The 17,465-nt window shown below is 52.3% G+C and overlaps 1 long non-coding RNA gene across 3 annotated transcripts; it reads right to left on the bottom strand.

The window, feature by feature from the left end:
- Positions 1 to 437: 437 nt before the first annotated feature.
- On the bottom strand, positions 438 to 5,371 carry LOC125754744 (uncharacterized). 3 transcript variants are annotated; one of them, XR_007409548.1, is made up of 4 exons: positions 4,695 to 5,371; positions 4,334 to 4,519; positions 2,112 to 2,315; positions 438 to 819 (listed from the first exon to the last, which is right to left on the bottom strand). It is a non-coding gene; the product is annotated as an uncharacterized LOC125754744 (long non-coding RNA). The 3 variants fall into 3 exon arrangements; XR_007409546.1 differs by having other exon boundaries at positions 4,785 to 5,371; XR_007409547.1 differs by having other exon boundaries at positions 5,218 to 5,371.
- Between the last annotated feature and the right edge of the window lie 12,094 nt (positions 5,372 to 17,465).

The following is a 17,465-nucleotide window of genomic DNA, read 5'->3' as shown; positions in this document are numbered from 1 at the left end:
AAAGACAAATATTCCTTTTAAAATGATATCCCTGATGCCAAAATCCGTCCGAGGGACTTGTAATTTAAAAAGACCAGCTAAATGAGCTCCGTCTACTTGAAGCTTATCTGCAAACAAGCTGAAAAATTCTATATGTAAAAAAAAATATATATATATATCTATTACAAATTTGCTCGCATATTAAAGAAAACCTTGAATTCGAAATGGGAAACATTTCAAGGAAAATACTTAGGAGAAATGTTCAAAGAGCAGAAACTCACTGAGGGCCACATTCCTCATTTTCACAGGAGTTCTGGCCTCAGGATACACCGGGAAGAGCAAGGATGGGCAGGGAACATGCCAGATTGTGCTAGAAGTCCCGGGGGTGCACTACCATGTTGGTAATAGGGTCTTGGGAAGTGTCTGCAGTCGCCTGCTCATGCTGGGACCTTAGAGCTGGGGGGTGGGGGGTGGGGAGTAGCGGGCGGCTCTGCAGAGCTGGAGCCAACGCCCCGGGGTTCGCCAGGCCTGGGCGGGCAGCGTGGGGAGCTTCAGCACAGGGGACCCTCCCGGGGGCTTCTGTTTATTGAGCCACGGGATCCTCGTGGCACAGAAATACTTGTGAGGCTGCGATCGCTCGAGCGGCTGGGCCTGGGCCGCTTTCTGCTCGGGGCTCCGGGGAGGGCGCTGCGCAGGGTGGAAATGAAAATCCCCTCCTGGCTTCGGGCATCCAGAGGCCTGGGCTCCCCACTGTGCGGAGGAGAGGCGGGGACGATTGAGGGCTACGGATGCGGCGAGAAAACCTAGGCGTGACTTCCTCTGTACCTGCAACTCCTTGGCCTAGGGGAAAAACAACAATTGTCCGGAGACCTGGAGAAAATGGGAGAGAGCCAGGGAGGGAGGGACCCAGGGACCAGGGAGGACGGTGGCTCCTTAGTCCAGGCTCTGTAGGCTCCGGGTCTGGGCTGAGCCCTGTGCAAGCAGGAGAGGCCGAGGCGCTTTCCACCTCTGGGGCCGTCGGGCACCTGCACCGTCTCCGCGCGGAGGACACCTGTGCCCTCTCTGCGGGGGCACCTGCACCCTCTCCACAGGGGGCACCTGTGCCCTCTCTGCGGAGACATCTGCGCCCTGTCTGTGGGGACACCTGTGCCCTCTCCACGGGGGGACACCTGCGCCCTCTCCGTGGCAGACACCTACACCCTCTCCGCGGGGGGCACCTGCGCCCTCTCCACGGGGGGTTGGATGGCAGCCGGTGAGTCACAGAGCAGCACCGTGGCTCTGACCAGCTCGGCACCGAGCGGCGCGGGGGTGTCCGTGAGCCCCGGACTCCAGGTGACCTCGGGGCGGGCGCTGGGTTCGCAGCGGGGAGGGGGGCAGACACTGCAAGGCCGCAGCGCCCCCCCCCCCCGCCCCCGCGGCCCCGGACAACGCCAGGCCCTGGGCACAAGATTCACCCGAGTCACAGGAAAAACCCAGAATTCCGGCGCAGCCGCTTGGGGAGCCTGGTCCGCGCGGGGCGGGCGGGCCGCCGGGGTCCCCCACGCACTCCCCGCCGCCCGCCCAGGCCCCGGGCCCGGAGCAAAGGACGCCCGGACCCGGAGCCGGCCTCGAACCTCCGCGGAGGGCCGGGGAATGAGGCGCAGGCCGCGGGCGGCCCGGGGGTGGGGGGTCCCCGCAGGGAGCGCATCCCTCCGCCTTGGTCCCAGGGGCGCCCCCGAGGCCTGAGCCGAGCTCTGGCCCTGCACCTGCTCTGATGGGGACTCGGGCCCTGCACCTGCTCCGACAGGGACTCGGGCCCTGCACCTGCTCAGCCGGAGCTCTAGGCCCTGCACCTGCAGCCGCAGGGCTCCACCCAAGAGGGGAGGCTGTGCTCGCGGAAATCCCCAGGGGCTGAGCTGGAAAGGCCCTGCGTGGCCCAGTCACGAGAAAGGGGCCCGGTGGTCACCGCCACCGCAGGCAGCTGACAGGTGAGCCACCTCCACCCTGGGAAGGGAACAGGACCGGCCGAGTTGTAAGCAAAAGCCTTGGAACGACAGAAACAAATCGGTTAAGGGCTGGCCAAGGGCAAGTCAATAAATCAAAAGGGAAAGACGGACTCGGCGGTGCGGCTGCCAGGGGCCGAGATGGATTACCCTGCATGTGTTGTAAGAGAAGTTGCACGTGATGCACTTCCCATCTTTGCCTCTCATCGTCCCCTTCTGGCTTTCGGAGTGCGCTCCGATCCCAGATGCACGCTGGCAGGCCCCGCAGGTCAGGAGAATGTATTCCTTCTGGACAGCCTGGTGGGGATTTGTGGTCACAAGGAGGTCACGTCGCCTCGGTACTGCTCTCAGAGCCTGGGGAGGAAGATGGCAAGAGCGTCTCTGGGGGTCTGCAAGGTGTTCTCGTGCCTGCAAGCAGGGCCTTAGGAGCCACAGGTGCACCTGCTAGCATTTCAGGGACACCTGGAAGGCTCCTGCCTCCTCCAGTGGCTTCTGGGCATGCAAAACTCTTTTCAATAAATACAATATTTCCTTACACTGCTAGAAGGAGTTTCACACTAAGGTGTGAATGACTGATACAGATTTTTTTTCCCCCAAGGATGGGTTTTGATAAGAGAAACATAGGAGGGAACATGGGGCTATGACGGATCGCTGCAGTTGTACCTGGGGGAGGGAGGGGATGCTGTGTTGGGGAAATGATGAAAAATAGGAAAGGTGAGGCTGCCCGAAGCTGACCACTTCCTAATTTTCCACGGGGCTAGTCTTAGCCGAAAGTAATGAACTGGCCCTGAGGAGCCATGTGGAGGTGTCACTTAGGCTAATCCATTGGTTGAGAGATCTTATATGTTCCACGTTATTAATAACAATGTCGATGGAACTCCCACCAAAGCTCCTTAAACACACTTGGCCTTCTCCAACTCTGGCTTTCTGGGTTCTTTAACCTCCAGGTAAAACACAATCCTAATATCTGTCCAGCAGAGCTCACTGCCGAGCCCGGAGGGCAGGGATAGGAAACTACCAGGATCCCCTCGGACTTTTTACAAATGAAAGATCCACAAGGTTCTTAATCAGGAAGTCTTTTCATCATAAATATCTCAATTCTCCCTAAACTAAGTTATGAATTCAATACGGCCTCAACAGAAGTACTAATAGTTCTTTCCTGGACTTAAATACGCTAGGTGATTTTAAAGTTCTCATGGAAAAACAAATAATCAAAATAACCCTGCAACTTCTGAAAAACAATAGGCTAGAACAGGGATTTTTAGAGATCAGATCTATTTGATATTAATAAAAATTCCTAATTTTTAAAAATTTTATTCATTTTATGCACTTCCTTTCCCTTCCCTTTTTTTTTCTTTTCTTTTTCTTTTTTTTTTTTTTTTTAAGTGTGCTCCATGCCTAGCCCAGTTAAGTTTGGGACTTAAACTCGTGACCCTGAGATCAAGACCAGACCTGAGACCAAGCCCCAAAATTCCTAGTTTTTAAAAATGGTGGAGCTGCCATAGAAAAAAGACAGACCTTTGGAACAGAACAGAAATTAGAGAGGAATAAAATACATAGAGAATTTAGTATACGGTAAAGATTGACTTCTTATACTAGACGTTGGGACCACTGAGTGTCATGTGCTGAGAGATAAAATTGGATCCATACTTTATACTGCACACCAAGATTAATTATTTACATGTGAAAAATGAAACATAAAAGTACTAGAAGGAATCCGGGTGTGGGAAAGCCCTTTCTAACTCTGACTAAAAATTCAGAATCCATAAAGAAAGAGACTGATAAATTCAGCTACATTTAAAAAAAAAACCCAACCTTCACCATGCAAAAGTAGCATAAAGAAAGTCAAAGAGAAAAAAAATATAATTGCAACTCGTATACAGACAAAGCGTTAATTTCTCTATAAAAAGAACCCCTAGAAAAGAAGGGACTCCAACACAGAATAATGAACAAATAACATGAAAAAACCGTCTGTAGAAAAAGAAACACAAACGCCAAACATACATCAAGATGATCAGTGTCACTCATTACAAAAGAAATGCGAATTAAAAATAGAGATGCCACTTCTTTCCATGAGACAGACGATAATCCCAAAGTCAGACAACACATCCTATCGCAGACGCAGGGGAAGAGGAGAGCTCAGTCATTGCCCGTCGGGGGGCGAAGTGGGAAAGAGCAAGAGGAGGAAATACGACAGCGCGCTTCCAGATGACAATGCGTCTGCCAGACTTCATGTTCGATCAGGACAGGGTTGAAAAAAAAAGATGTGATGTACCGTCTCACAGCAAATAACAATGACAAACAGAAGAAGTATTTGAAGCAAAAATTTTTAGATGTTGGACCATGGGAGACTGGACAGCTGTGGTGGTTACCTTTATGTGTCAACTGGCCTGGGCCACAGGATACCCAGGTATTCGGCCACACGTTACTCTGGATGTGTCCGATGTGTCTGTGAGCGTGTTTCCGGATGAGGTGAACGTATGAACTATGTTCAGTAGACTGGACAAAGCAGATTGCCCTCCCTAGCGTGGGTGGGCCTCGTTCAATCAGTTGAAGGCCTAATGAGAATGGAAAGGATCCCGTGAATAAGAAAGAACTCCTTCCTAATGGCCTGACAGCCGGGACATCGTTCCCCTCCAATCCCCCATCCCTGTTTTCAGACTGACACGGAAACACCGGCTCTTCCCAGATCTTGGACTAGATCCCCGGATCCCCGGCTTGCCGACTGCAAACCTTAGGACTCGTCAGGCTCCATTGTCACATGAGCCAACTCTGGAGAGACCCTCTAGGCTCCAGCCCAGGGACAGGGGAGTCGCAGATCACCTGCGGCCTGGTTAAGTGGAGGAGACGGAGTTCAGATTTCAGAGAGGTTCCCCATCATGGGGCCAAGTACCGGGGAGGTGAGAGAGCTCATCACCGAGAGACACTTCCGAGGTCACAGTGTTCCCTTTGGGACTTTGCCTGAGGACGCTCTTGTCCCTGGCGCTAGTCTCAATTTAGGTGCCACTGGTAGTGGGAGCATCTTCAATGGATTGTGATCCTTGACTTTAAAGACCCATTTCCCCACAGTAGAGCCTCCAGGCCCCAACCCGCGGCTCCACGTGGCGCACAACTTGAGAAACGCAGATGGCCTCCCGAGGGCAAATGTGTGTGTGTTGGACCCGATGGGAGACGCGGGCCTGTTTCCAGCACAGCGCCCTTCTAAGAGATTGTGGGAGACCCTTTGGGCCCCCTGCTATTTTCGCCTGCTGCAGACCTTATCTCTGTGTAAAACGTAAATCACGAAACGCTGAGTCCTAGATTTGGTGTCCTGGGACCTGGTGTAGGCTCCAATCTGTCACACGGCCTCTCTGGGCTTGTTCTCGTCTTTATGAAAGGAAGTTGCTTGGCTACATGATCGCTTAAAGACCCTTCAGTTCTAGAACTCCACGAAAATCTCTAATAATACATCACTGTTCCAAATTTACGAGGCTCTGAGAGAAGGCATAACCGCACTAGCTCTAGAACATACAGTGATGCTACTTACCTTTACAGTGAGACTTAATTCTCTTTTCCCACTGTCGGAAGACCCCCTGGAATAATTGTCTTTGCGAGTAGTGCGGAGCTTTGGTGGCCTGATTGGACACCCTGGGTCCCGACTGGCTCTCTTAGCGGCAGGAGAAAACCTGGGTAAGTAGCAATACTTTATTCACTGGAGAAAAGGAAAAGGGAAGGCCACCTTGCTCCCTCTCCGCGCAGCCCCACAAGCCCTTCCAGAGGAGCGGTGGCCAGGTAAAGGTGCCAGGTGAGTGCCATGGGAAGGATTTAGCCCAGTGGACAGGTTTTGTTCCTCTGGCTGCCTTGAACAGGTGAATCCATCTGAAGCAAATGTTCTGAATTGGACTTTTTCATGCAGCCTTGTTGAAATAATCTGTGCCCCTAGGCCCCAGAGCCACCAGGGAACATCTGACTTCACCACAGTTTTACTCATCTTTCAGCTGAAGCTGACCTTCAAACATAAACCAGAGTCGTCGGGGGCATTGAGTGGATTTGTGACCCTCCCTGGAGGCGGTTGGCTCCAAACCCCAAGAATGTGTTATATGAAAAAATAAATGCCTTTTTTTTAACCATCTGTGAATGAAAAACATTCTTCATATGTTTAACTGTTTTAAATTGCCATATGTCACACACATACACACACACACACACACACACACACGCCTATTTTGGGGTTGGGATCAAGTGGGTTCTATAGGCTTTGGGCTCTTCTTCCAACTCTCTGCTTTTTCTTTCAAGGAGGCTATATAGGTAAACAACTTCCAGGTTTGGGCCTGCCCAGAAATAGGGCAATTTTAATCTTAGCAGGGGTGCTATGGCTGACTTTTCTGGAATTTCAACCATCTGCTGTAATTCCCCCCCTCCCCTTCAACCATTCACTAAACAGCCCCCACGCTGCCACAGGATCATAAACATCTGAGGCCCCAAACCATGGCGAAACAGGGCAATGGCACTTTATACAGTTTTATGTTATGAGTGGAATACGTAGGTAGAGAGAAAAGGGGAAGAAGAAAGAAATTAAAAGAACCTTCTGTATTCAACTGTCCCTCATTAACTTTGAGTAAAAAAAAAAAAAAAAAAAAAAGCTAATTTTAGGCTTCTTTCAAAGACATTCTGGTTGTTTGTTTGTTTGACCAATCTTTCTGGAAAAACTAACAAACTAGAGTTTCTCTTGTCTAAAGTTCCCCCATTACTCTCAGAGCTGTAGGAGGATGAAGGCAAAATCCTCAGTGGTACTTATGGTGGGATCTGTTTGGGTCTGACCTCCCCCCACCCCAAGGTGATTAAGGAATCATCCATGAGCAAGGTGGAAGAGTTATTTTCTAAATCTAGGAGCAAATCCTCTCATGAAGGTCCTTTTTAATTGGCTTATAGATCTTGCCAAATAAGCCCTTTTACAGCAAGTAGCAGGTACTGCTGTCCACCTACCCAGATCAACCTCCTTCCTGACTTTGCTCCCACAAATGTTTCTTTGCCCCAGAGGGTCCACAGTGATCCCATCCTCCCTGAATAGAGTTTTCATTTAGTTGCGACCACATGACCCACTTCCAGACAAAGAGCTGTAAAAGATTTGGGCCTTCTGGGGAAAGCTGTTTTGGGGAGACCTGGTGAATATTCTCCAATATCTGACTCTCCTCTACTCCTAAATACCTGGCTAGTTGTGCTTCCCTATTTCCGCAAGGCGAGGCAGGGCCTTGGAGTTCTGGCCAATGAAATCTAAGAGGGAGTTACATGTATCACTTTGAGCCAAAGGATCGGACCCCAGGAGCTAGAGTTTTCAACTTTCTTCCTCCCTGCCACAGCAAAATCTGAAGTTCTTTTTAAAATGAGAGCCTTGCTCAGCATGGGTCCCTCATAGTGAGCTAGTGGATCTGCGCAAGACGCGGAACACCAGCAGGCAATGCGCTTTCTTTGTCGTACGTAAGCTGTTAAGATTTAGAGGCTTATTTGTCACTACAGTGCACTCTATTTAATCATAACCGATACAGCTTTTCTTGGTCTTGAGAAGTAGAGAGGTAAGATGCAGGAAGGCACAGTCTCTTTTCCTACCCTGAAGACTATTCTGTGAGGATGAGACCCCTAGAGCTGCTGCTGCCATCTTGCCACTGCAAGGGGACAGGCTGGATCAACTCAAGTCAGAGGCCAATGCCAAGATGTAAAGACAAAGAAAGTGGGCCCCTGAGAATATCACCGAACCCCAAAATTAAATCTAGAAGAGCCTGTCACCAGATATCTTGTGTGAGATAATCAACATCTCATTCTAATGCCACTTTCAGTCAGATTTTCCCTTATTTGCAACCAAAAGTGTGTTAACTAATACACTGCAGAAGAGGTTCTGATACACTGCCTCTTCTTCTCTCTGTATGTTTCTTTTACTCCAGCTACACCCACACATCCACCCACCCATCCACCCACCCATCCATCCATCCATCCATCCATCCACCACATATGCACTCATCCATCCATCCACCAACCCACCCACCCATCCATCTACCCACCCATCCATCCATCCATCCATCCATCCACCCACCCACCCACCCATCCATCTACCCATCCATCCATCCACCCACCCATCCACCCATCCATCTACCCATCCATCCATCCACCCACCCATCCACCCATCCATCTATCCATCCATCCATCCATCCATCCATCCATCCATCCATCCATCCATCCACATATGCACTCATCCATCCATCCACCAACCCACCCACCCATCCACCCATCCACCCATCCACCCATCCACCCACCCATCCATCCATCCACCCACCCATCCATCCATCCACCCACCCATCCACCCATCCATCTATCCATCCATCTACCCATCCATCCATCGATCCACCCACACATCCACCCATCCATCTATCCATCCATCCAACTACCCATATATCCACTCCTCCATCTACCCACCAACCCACCCACCCACCCACCCAACTACCCACCCATCCACCCACCCACGCATCCATCTATCCACCCACCCATCCACCAACCCATCCATTCATCCATCCACCCACCCACCCATCCATCCATCTACCACATATGCACTCATCCATCCATCCATCCATCCACCAACCCACCCACCCATCCACCCATCCACCCACCCATCCACCCATCCACCCATCCATCTATCCATCCATCTATCCATCCATCCATCGATCCATCCATCCAACTACCCATATATCCACTCATCCATCCACCCACCAACCCACCCACCCACCCATCCAACTACCCACCCATCCACCCACCCACGCATCCATCTATCCACCCACCCATCCATGCACCCATCCATCCATCCACCCACCCATCCACCCATCCATCCATCCATCCATCTACCACATATGCACTCATCCATCCATCCACCAACCCACCCATCCATCCATCCACCCATCCACCCACCCGTCCAACTACCCACCCATCCACCCACCCACGCATCCACCAACCCATCCATCCATCCATCCACCCACCCACCCATCCATGCACCCATCCACCCATCCATCTATCCATCCATCTACCCATCCATCCATCCATCAATCCATCCATCCAACTACCCATATATCCACTCATCCATCCATACACCAATCCACCCACCCACCCATCCACCCACCTGTCCAACTACCCACCCATCCACCCACCCACGCATCCACCAACCCATCCATCCATCCATCCATCCATCCATCCATCCATCCATCCACCCACCCACCCATCCATGCACCCATCCATCCATCCTCCCATCCATCCATCCACCCACCCACCCATCCATGCACCCATCCATTCATCCTCCCATCCATCCATCCACCCACCCATCCATCCATCTATCCACCCACCCATCCATGCACCCATCCATCCATCCACCCATCCATCCAACCACCCACCCACCCATCCATGCACCCATCCATTCATCCTCCCATCCATCCATCCATGTGACAAACAAATATAACACTTCCTTTTCAGGTCATGCCAGTCATGGGAAGGAAACAAAACAACACAAAACAATTCTCTAGTTTTAACTAAAGCTGTACACAGATTTCCTGGAACTCCAAACTTACTCCAAATCACCCTGGTCAGTGATCGCTGGTGCTGCTCTTATTACCGACCCCCTCCAGGAGGCTGCACTAAGTCTTTATCTAAGGTAGTGCCGGGAAGCTGAGGGTCCTCTGAGCTATAGGGCCTCTTTGCTGGCTCCTTTCAGTGTTTTAGTTTAGTCCTTCTATAAACATGTCTCCTGGGTACAGGCTCTATGCTGGGTACTGCAGTGGCTGTGGGGAATGGCAGTCACTGCCATGAGAAGAGAGAGGGTGGCTGGGCAGGGAGGTAAGACACACAAATCAACAGGCCACGTGAATACAGGGCTTGCCGCTGTGATCTGCAGATGCCCTGAGGCCTCTCATCACCGTCTCTTCTGGGCCCCACCTTACCCACCATACCTGCATCCACTGCTGGCTGCTCATCACAGCAGGCTATGCCTGTCTGACAAGCTCCAAACCTTCACAGCCAAGGATTCATCAAGCCCTGAGAATGGCTTTGCTCTGTGAGGTCTAGACTGATGCCCAGAGGTGGATTGGAGCTTTTCTCGAACTCTCACCTGCCACATTACAGCCCTGCTTTGCCTACCCCTAGCCAGTGAGTGTTTCAGGACAGTCTTTCACCTGCAGGTGGCTTCCTAAGGTCCACCCCAAGGATTACAAGGCAGTCTTCATCTCTATTCCTAGATTCTTGGCTCTGGGGCCAAAGGTCTCCAAAAGCTGGAAATGAAATGAGTTATCCAGAAGCAGATGGGGGTACGAGATTTTCTTTAGGGAATAATGGCTGTGAATGGAAAGCAGAGAAGGCAGGATTAGAGGAAGAAGTCATACGATGATGTGGGACCAAACAACCTCAGCCAACCTGGTGAGTAGAGCCCTTCAGAGGACACCGTGTTGGGCTGAAGTGGCCAGGACTTCGTCCGCTGCTCTTGTTCAGGCTCCAAACGAGAGCTGCCCCAGAAGGAGCACTACTGCCAGCAGGCCACCCTGAGCAGCTGAGGCAGAGGTGACAGGGCTGGCGGCCGAGCTGGGCCAGCTGCGCTCCCCCAGCTGGGTGGCAGGCGCTTCCCTAGAGGAGGTCCAGGAGGCACCTCTCAGGCTCCACCACAGCCCACCCGTGAGCTGCTGGGATCCACTTTGTGTGTGTCCAGGGAACAGCTCCTCCAGGAATCCTGGGGCCTCGTTCAGAGGGCGGGCAAGTGGATAATTACGGCCCCCGGTGTGGCTGTCTGAGCAAGGCAAGTGCCTGCAGGGCCCAGAGTGGTTTCCTTCCTTCTCCTCCCATCACCCTCAGGTACCACCTCTACTCGCCTTGGTGGCTCGGCCCAGACCATCTCCAAGGATCACCATCTCTCTTCAATGGTGTTGCTGGTTCTGCTTGTGTAGAGTGACGGGCAAGGCACACAGAGAGGCACCCACCTGGCTCCACATGCAGTCCACCCTGCTCCCACAGTGAGACAGGAGCCCCCTGGCCCTGATGATCTGGGTCAGTTACCTCTGTCATTCATCTTGCCTACTTGTCCCTAAATACAAGGATCCCAAAATGCCTAGGCAGTAGAAGTAGTTAGAATTCAATGTGGGGGCTTTTGAGGGGCTCAGTGGCTGTGTATCTTCAGCTCAGGGAGTGACCCTGGGGTCCTGGGATCTAGTCTCACGCCGGGCTCCCTGCATGGAGCCTGCTTCTCCCTCTGCCTGTGTCTCTGCCTCTCTCTCTCTCTGTCTCTCGTGAACAAATAAATAAAATCTTAACAAAAAAAAAAAAAAAAAAAACAACTAAAATAATTCAATGGTCCCTTGCTGTGTCCCCTAAAGGAAGTTTGTCCCCTTTGGGACAGCTTTGGGTCGCAGGGACATGAAGCACAAAGATTGCCAGTGGGTCATTGGGAGTGGGGTCCACTCCTACTTCTCTTCCTTGGTTCCTAGATGCATGAATTCTTCCTATCGGAAGGGACATAGTGCCCTACAAAGGCCTTTGCTTCAACGTGTGTATTTTATCCTTCCGGGCAGTGTGGAATGGACCTCATAGTCACTTGGCCATTCCCAGGTGGCTCCTCTGGTGGGATGCAGGGTTACATGGGTTCCTAAACCAGTGGATCAAATATTGCTACACGAGGCCTTGGAGAGCCATGCTGTCTGAGGCCCTGTTGGCAGGAGAGGTAAAGTCCGGCCTAGAATATGCATATGCACCCACCTTTTGCCAACAAAGTGCTTGTTGGCCCCTGGAGGATGGGAAAGGCTCAATGTAGTGAACTTCTACTAAGGGACTCGTTGATTTCCTAGAGGAATGATGCCATTTTGGGCGTTCAGTGTCAGTCGCTGTTGCTGGAAGGTGGGATGACTAGCAGAGCAGCAGCTAGACAGACTTGGTGAGTGGGAGTCCGCGCTACATGGCCCATGTGTAGGCTCCATCTGCGTTGCCACAGCCACTTCATTCGTGTGCCCATCGTGCCGGCGCTGATGCAGCTGATAACAAAGGCTGGATGAGGTCACCTGGCCTGGTCATTTTTTTTTTAATTTTTATTTATTTATGATAGTCACACACACACACAGAGAGAGAGAGAGGCAGAGACACAGGCAGAGGGAGAAGCAGGCTCCATGCACCGGGAGCCCGATGTGGGATTCGATCCCGGGTCTCCAGGATCGGGCCCTGGGCCAAAGGCAGGCGCCAAACCGCTGCGCCACCCAGGGATCCCTGGCCTGGTCATTTTATCTGCTCGCTCCTCTAGTGCTTCTTCTGTAGTGGTTGCTCTCTGGTAGGCAGTGTCATGTTGTCCAATGACCTTCACACTTGGTGCGCAGGCCTGTAGATTCATCCACATGCCTCCGCCCCAGACTGCCTTATCCTTGACCTTTGACTCTTTTTGCCACGAGGTGTCTGACCAGCAAGCCAGGATCTTTGCTAGAGCCCACAGCAGATGTTCTAATCTTGGGCCACTTCTCTTTCTACAGTTTGCGGACCAGATATACCACACGCAACTGCCCATTTGTTGGATTTTCTCTTGTCGCTGTCCTGTAAGGCCATCGCTAATGAAGCTGCCTTCCATTTTTGCCTTAAATCCACATACTGAGCCAAATCCTGGCTCTTCCCTCCATTTCTAGCCAGTCACACAAGATGTCCCACACGTCCCTAAGCAAGGGCTGAGGCTGGGGCATGAGCACCATGGTCTGGGCTACCTGTTCATGCAGTGTGCTTACGTATTTGGGCCTACCTATGCTTGATCCCAGATGGATCACGTGCATCTTATGATGGATCGCCGCTGGGCCTTCTGACGTGGCGGGCCTGGCGGGAACCAGACCTTGAGGGGCAGTGCAGGCTCCTTGCACTTTACGGTGACCGGCTTTGCGTGGGACCGAGGGGGTTCCTGTAGCAAGGGACTTCCATTGCTCAGTCTGAGAGGTTGGGAAAGTCTTGAACAGAGCAGGATGTGTTGATCATCCTACCCGAGGTCTGACATTCTGTTTCCAGCAGGGCCCTATTTGTATGCTCGAGTTGTATTTCAAAAGGTACATAATTCCACAGTGAAGACACCAGGGCTTTGTTCCAGAATTTCAGAAGCCTGCACTGTTGTTCTCCCACTGGGACTTGTCATAGATGCTTTGAGGGTGTCCCCTCAGATGTTCTCATTTGTCGAGGTCCCAGGTTTATCGGCCAGGACCCTGACCTTGGGTTCACAGATCTTTCTCGGTTGGCTCATCCACTCTGCCTTGAAGTCCTGGGCTTGGTCCTTGCCTTGCTGCACTCTAGCTACAGAGGAGAGCTTCACTGTGGGCAAGCAAAGAGGCCGGAGGCTTTCATCTCTGGCTTTCAGTTACCTGTTACTCGTCTTCTGCTGTTCGTGATCTTTCCTTGGAGCATCAGTGACACTTGGCAGGAGTCGTCTAATCCCCCTCTCTTGACGTCCACATCGTCCTAGGCTTCGGGTGCCTTACATACTGTTGTCACTAGTACATTCTCCTCCCCCAGGATGCCACCCCAGTCCACCACCGAGGAAAGTTCTAACAAAAGGACCACCACCTGGTCCCAGAAGCTGGGCCCTCGTTGCCTCGTTGCTAGCCAGGTGGAGAGTGGGTTGGCTCTAAAGCTCCACCTTATCACCTGCCGCTTTCTAGGCTTCTCTTGGTACCGAAAGGCTGATTCTCCAGAGGCAGGTGCTGAGGTGGTTTTGGGAGTGAGGTATTTATTAAGGATTAATACCCACTAAGGGAAGGAGGAAGAGCCTGGATTGGCCCCAGGAGGAAGATGATCTGCGATGCAGGGATGCAGGCCCGACAGAGCTTCGGCCAAGCTGCCAGGGGCCGTGGAAACGTCTAGACAGCCGCGTGCTGCTGCCCTGGGAGAGTGGGACTGGCCAGGTGGCTTCTGCAGCTGGGTTGGGGCCCAAGCTGCTGAGCTGGAGGCTGGTTGTGGGCTGCACCCCTTCCCTCTGGCCGGCCTGGAGGACCCTTCGTGAACATGTCCGTGTCCAGCACCCAGTTCTCCTCAGACCCCTGGGAGACCCCACCGAGCAGGGCCCCGAGTGGGGCCGGGCCTGGGCCACACTGTGCTTCCTGGTGGGTGGCTTGTACACACCGGACTCTTTGTGTTCCCACCATGAAAGGAGGTAGAGGGTGCTGGGAGGAGGAGGGTGCTGGGAAGGAGAGGGTGCTGGAGGGGGAGGGTGCTGGTGGGAGAAGGTGCTGGAGGGAGAGGGTGCTGGGAGGGAGAGGGTGCTGGGAGGGGGAGGGTGCTGGAGGGAGAGGGTGCTGGGAGGGAGAGGGTGCTGGGAAGGGGAGGGTGCTGGAGGTGGAGGGTGCTGGAGGGAGAGGGTGCTGGGAGGGAGAGGGTGCTGGAGGGGGAGGGTTCTGGGAGGGAGAGGATGCGGGGAGGGAGAGGATGTGGGGAGGGAGAGGGTGCTGGAGGGAGAGGGTGCTGGAGGGGGAGGGTGCTGGGAGGGGGAGGGTGCTGAAGGGGGAGGATGCGGGGAGGGAGAGGGTGCTGAAGGGAGAGGGTGCTGGAGGGGGAGGGTGCTGGAAGGGGAGGGTGCTGGGTGGGGGAGGGTGCTGGGAGGAGAGGGTGCTGGAGGGGGAGGGTGCTGGAGGGAGAGGGTGCTGGGAGGGGGAGGGTGCTGGGAGGGCCCAAAGAGCAACTGTGTACAAGTCAGAAGGTAAGAAGGAGACAAGCACTGCAAAGATCTAGGGAGAAGAAGACCAAACGCTTGTCCCTCTCCGAGGTCTCTCTCATTGTCCCTTGTCCCCTGTGTCCTTTTAGGCCCAAACCCAGGATAAGAGAACCCGGGCTGGGAAGTGCCCCGAAGCCTCCAGGACGAGAACCAGACACGAATCCGTGGGGACCTTCCTCCCAACTTCTTCCCAGACAGGATCCCACGACGGTCGCTGTTCCCCGGACGGGAGCCCCCAGAGGTGTGCGGGGCCCGGGCGCCCAGACCCGCCGGGGGGCCCGAGGCGCACCTGCCCCTGTGGGAGAGTGTGACCTGTGAGTCAGGCAGGGTGGGAGGTCGGCGACAAGGCCTCCCCCCCCCCCCCAGCAGGTGGTGAGGCCGAGGGCCTGGGCTGCTCCTGACCTGCGGGGCTTCACCGAGAGGGGCTCCCCGGCACCCGAGGCCAGAGTGCAACCGCCGCCAAGGGGCCACGGCTGTGTTAGGAAATCCAAATAGGAAAAGAGACACCTCTCACCGTGTTCCCTGAATGCCGGTCGCAGCAATGTCACGAGGGATTCCGTGTCCCCAACCATCCGTGTCCTCCCCACCCGGGCCATCCTGCCTGACGCGTCGTCATTCCCGTGGGACCAGCCGTGCAAATCCGGTGAGGCATCTCCTACAGGTCTACAACCCTGCATGTTTGGAAAGTTGAGACCAATTTAAAGTGCAAGTATTACTCCGAAAATGCTCCCTAATTAATAAATGTTCTACATTTTTATGTGGGAATGTTTAATATTTAATTTTTCAATAATTTTATCATTTATAATTTATTAAATTTATTTTGTGGCTTGTATTTATTAAAAATTGATATACTTCCTTTTTTTTTTACTCCGACGTTAGATTATTTCTATGCAAAATGAAAAAGAAAACCTGTGCTTTTAAGTCCCAGAATTCTTTTCTTAAAGCCTCGATGGCCGTGTAGTAAGGTTCCAATATCCTATAGGCCTCGCTTGTGATGGCTCTCCCAACGTTTTCTCAATGACTCTTGTGCTTATGTAGGTCGGGGGGTCAGCAACCCTTTAGAAGCGAGCTAAGATGGTCTGCTTTTTTTTTTTTTTTCTCCGATGATCTGGGAGCAGAGGTTATTGCAGTGCTAAATTTTATGGTCTAGGAACGGTAGGACTTAGAGCCGCAACGCTCTACAGGTCCCTGCAAATGCAGACCCAAGATGTATGAAGATGGGTTGAGTTGGGAATTGAGGTCTCAAGTGTGTGCAGTTTGCAGCCAGGTAACAAAAAAGAGAGAGAGAGACAGGGTGGTGGAAAATATTACAAGTGGAATTAGTGGTCAACGTCTCGACCGTTCAAAACCTGTGTTTTCAAAGAAACAAAACATGTCTGATGTCCGTGGTCTGGATTCCGCAAGTTTACAGCCTCTGCATGGGAACCATTGAGACTCTAAATGGAAGTCTGAATACATGGGGCTGTATGTCCTCCTAGGTGGAGGGAATGGTATTAAGAAGCTTCTTTCCAGGGAACCCCTGAGGGGCTCAGTGGTTTAGCACCTGCCTTTGACCCAGGGCGTGATCCCGGGGTCCTGGGATTGAGTCCCAACATCGGGCTCCCCGTGGGGAGTCTGCTTCTCCCTCTGCCTGTGTCTCTGCCTCTCTCTGTGTGTCTCATGAATAAATAAATAAAATTAAAAAAAAAAAAGAAACTTCTTTCCAGACTGTGGATTTTGGGGGGAGCTCAGATTATGATTAGGGTCAGGAGCCCACAGGTGTGCCACACAGAGAGGGTTACTAGGATAAAATTCGGCAAGCACACAGCAGGTCCAGCTCACTCGGCACACATGAGTTTATTGAGTGTTTACTATGTGAACTGCTCACAAGGTTGGGCAGAAAGAGGTACGAGGGGAGTGAAGGGCATTGTGGCGACAGTCAGCAGCACGAACAACAGAAGGCGGGCACGATCGCCACTGCACTGCAGGTCACCAGAAGTCGATGACCCGAAGTCCAATCAACAAGGCTGAGAAATGTGGTGAGATGCTGGGTTTAAATATGTGACATGAAATCATTAACGTCAAAATCTACCACTCATCACATTTGACTTCTTTTTTCTTTTTAAGATTCTATTTATTTGACAGAGAGAGAGAGCGTGCACATGCACAAGCAGGGGGAGCAGCAGAGGCAGAGGGAGAAGCAGGCTCTCCGCTCAGCAGGGACCCTGGGATCGTGACCTGAGCCAAGGGCAGACGCTCAACTGACTTGAGCCACCGGGGCGCCCCTCACACTGGACATTTTTAATGATGTGTTATTGTGTGTCCTCACTCCTGTTGGAACCAAGGGCAGAGCCCACATGTGTTTTATCTTCATTTCCCAACATCCCACACAGGGCTTGGCTCATGGTACCTCCTCGAAAGATGGGCCAAGGGATCAGTGCTCATACCCAGACCATCTCTAGCGTACAAGCCACAGGACGATGGGTTGTAGTTTTCATCACCATGTCTTGCAAGGAGCCTAGAACAGTGCCTTGCACTGAAGATGCTGAATGGATGTTGATTCAGTCAAAGAGGAACCTTTGATACCCAATTCTTTTTCCCATCAAGGCTGCCCCCAGTGCCCTTCTCCCAACCTGGCGGTGCCGACTTGGGTCTCCTGCAGTGCCAAACACTCCTGCAATCTAGCTGCTGAGCGTCTGTAGCATTTTGATATAATGCATTGAAACAGTTCCTCAGCCAAGTGTTTTACACAACATAAAATATTTTCCTATGCTAATGTTTCTTTTATTGAGTTTTTTTTTTACAAA

This window comes from Canis lupus, chromosome 3, assembly GCF_003254725.2.
Source record: "Canis lupus dingo isolate Sandy chromosome 3, ASM325472v2, whole genome shotgun sequence".
In the NCBI taxonomy this organism is placed as follows: Eukaryota; Metazoa; Chordata; class Mammalia; order Carnivora; family Canidae; genus Canis; species Canis lupus.
Note: the sequence above shows the minus strand (reverse complement) of the source record. Positions and strands in the feature narration are given on the sequence as shown.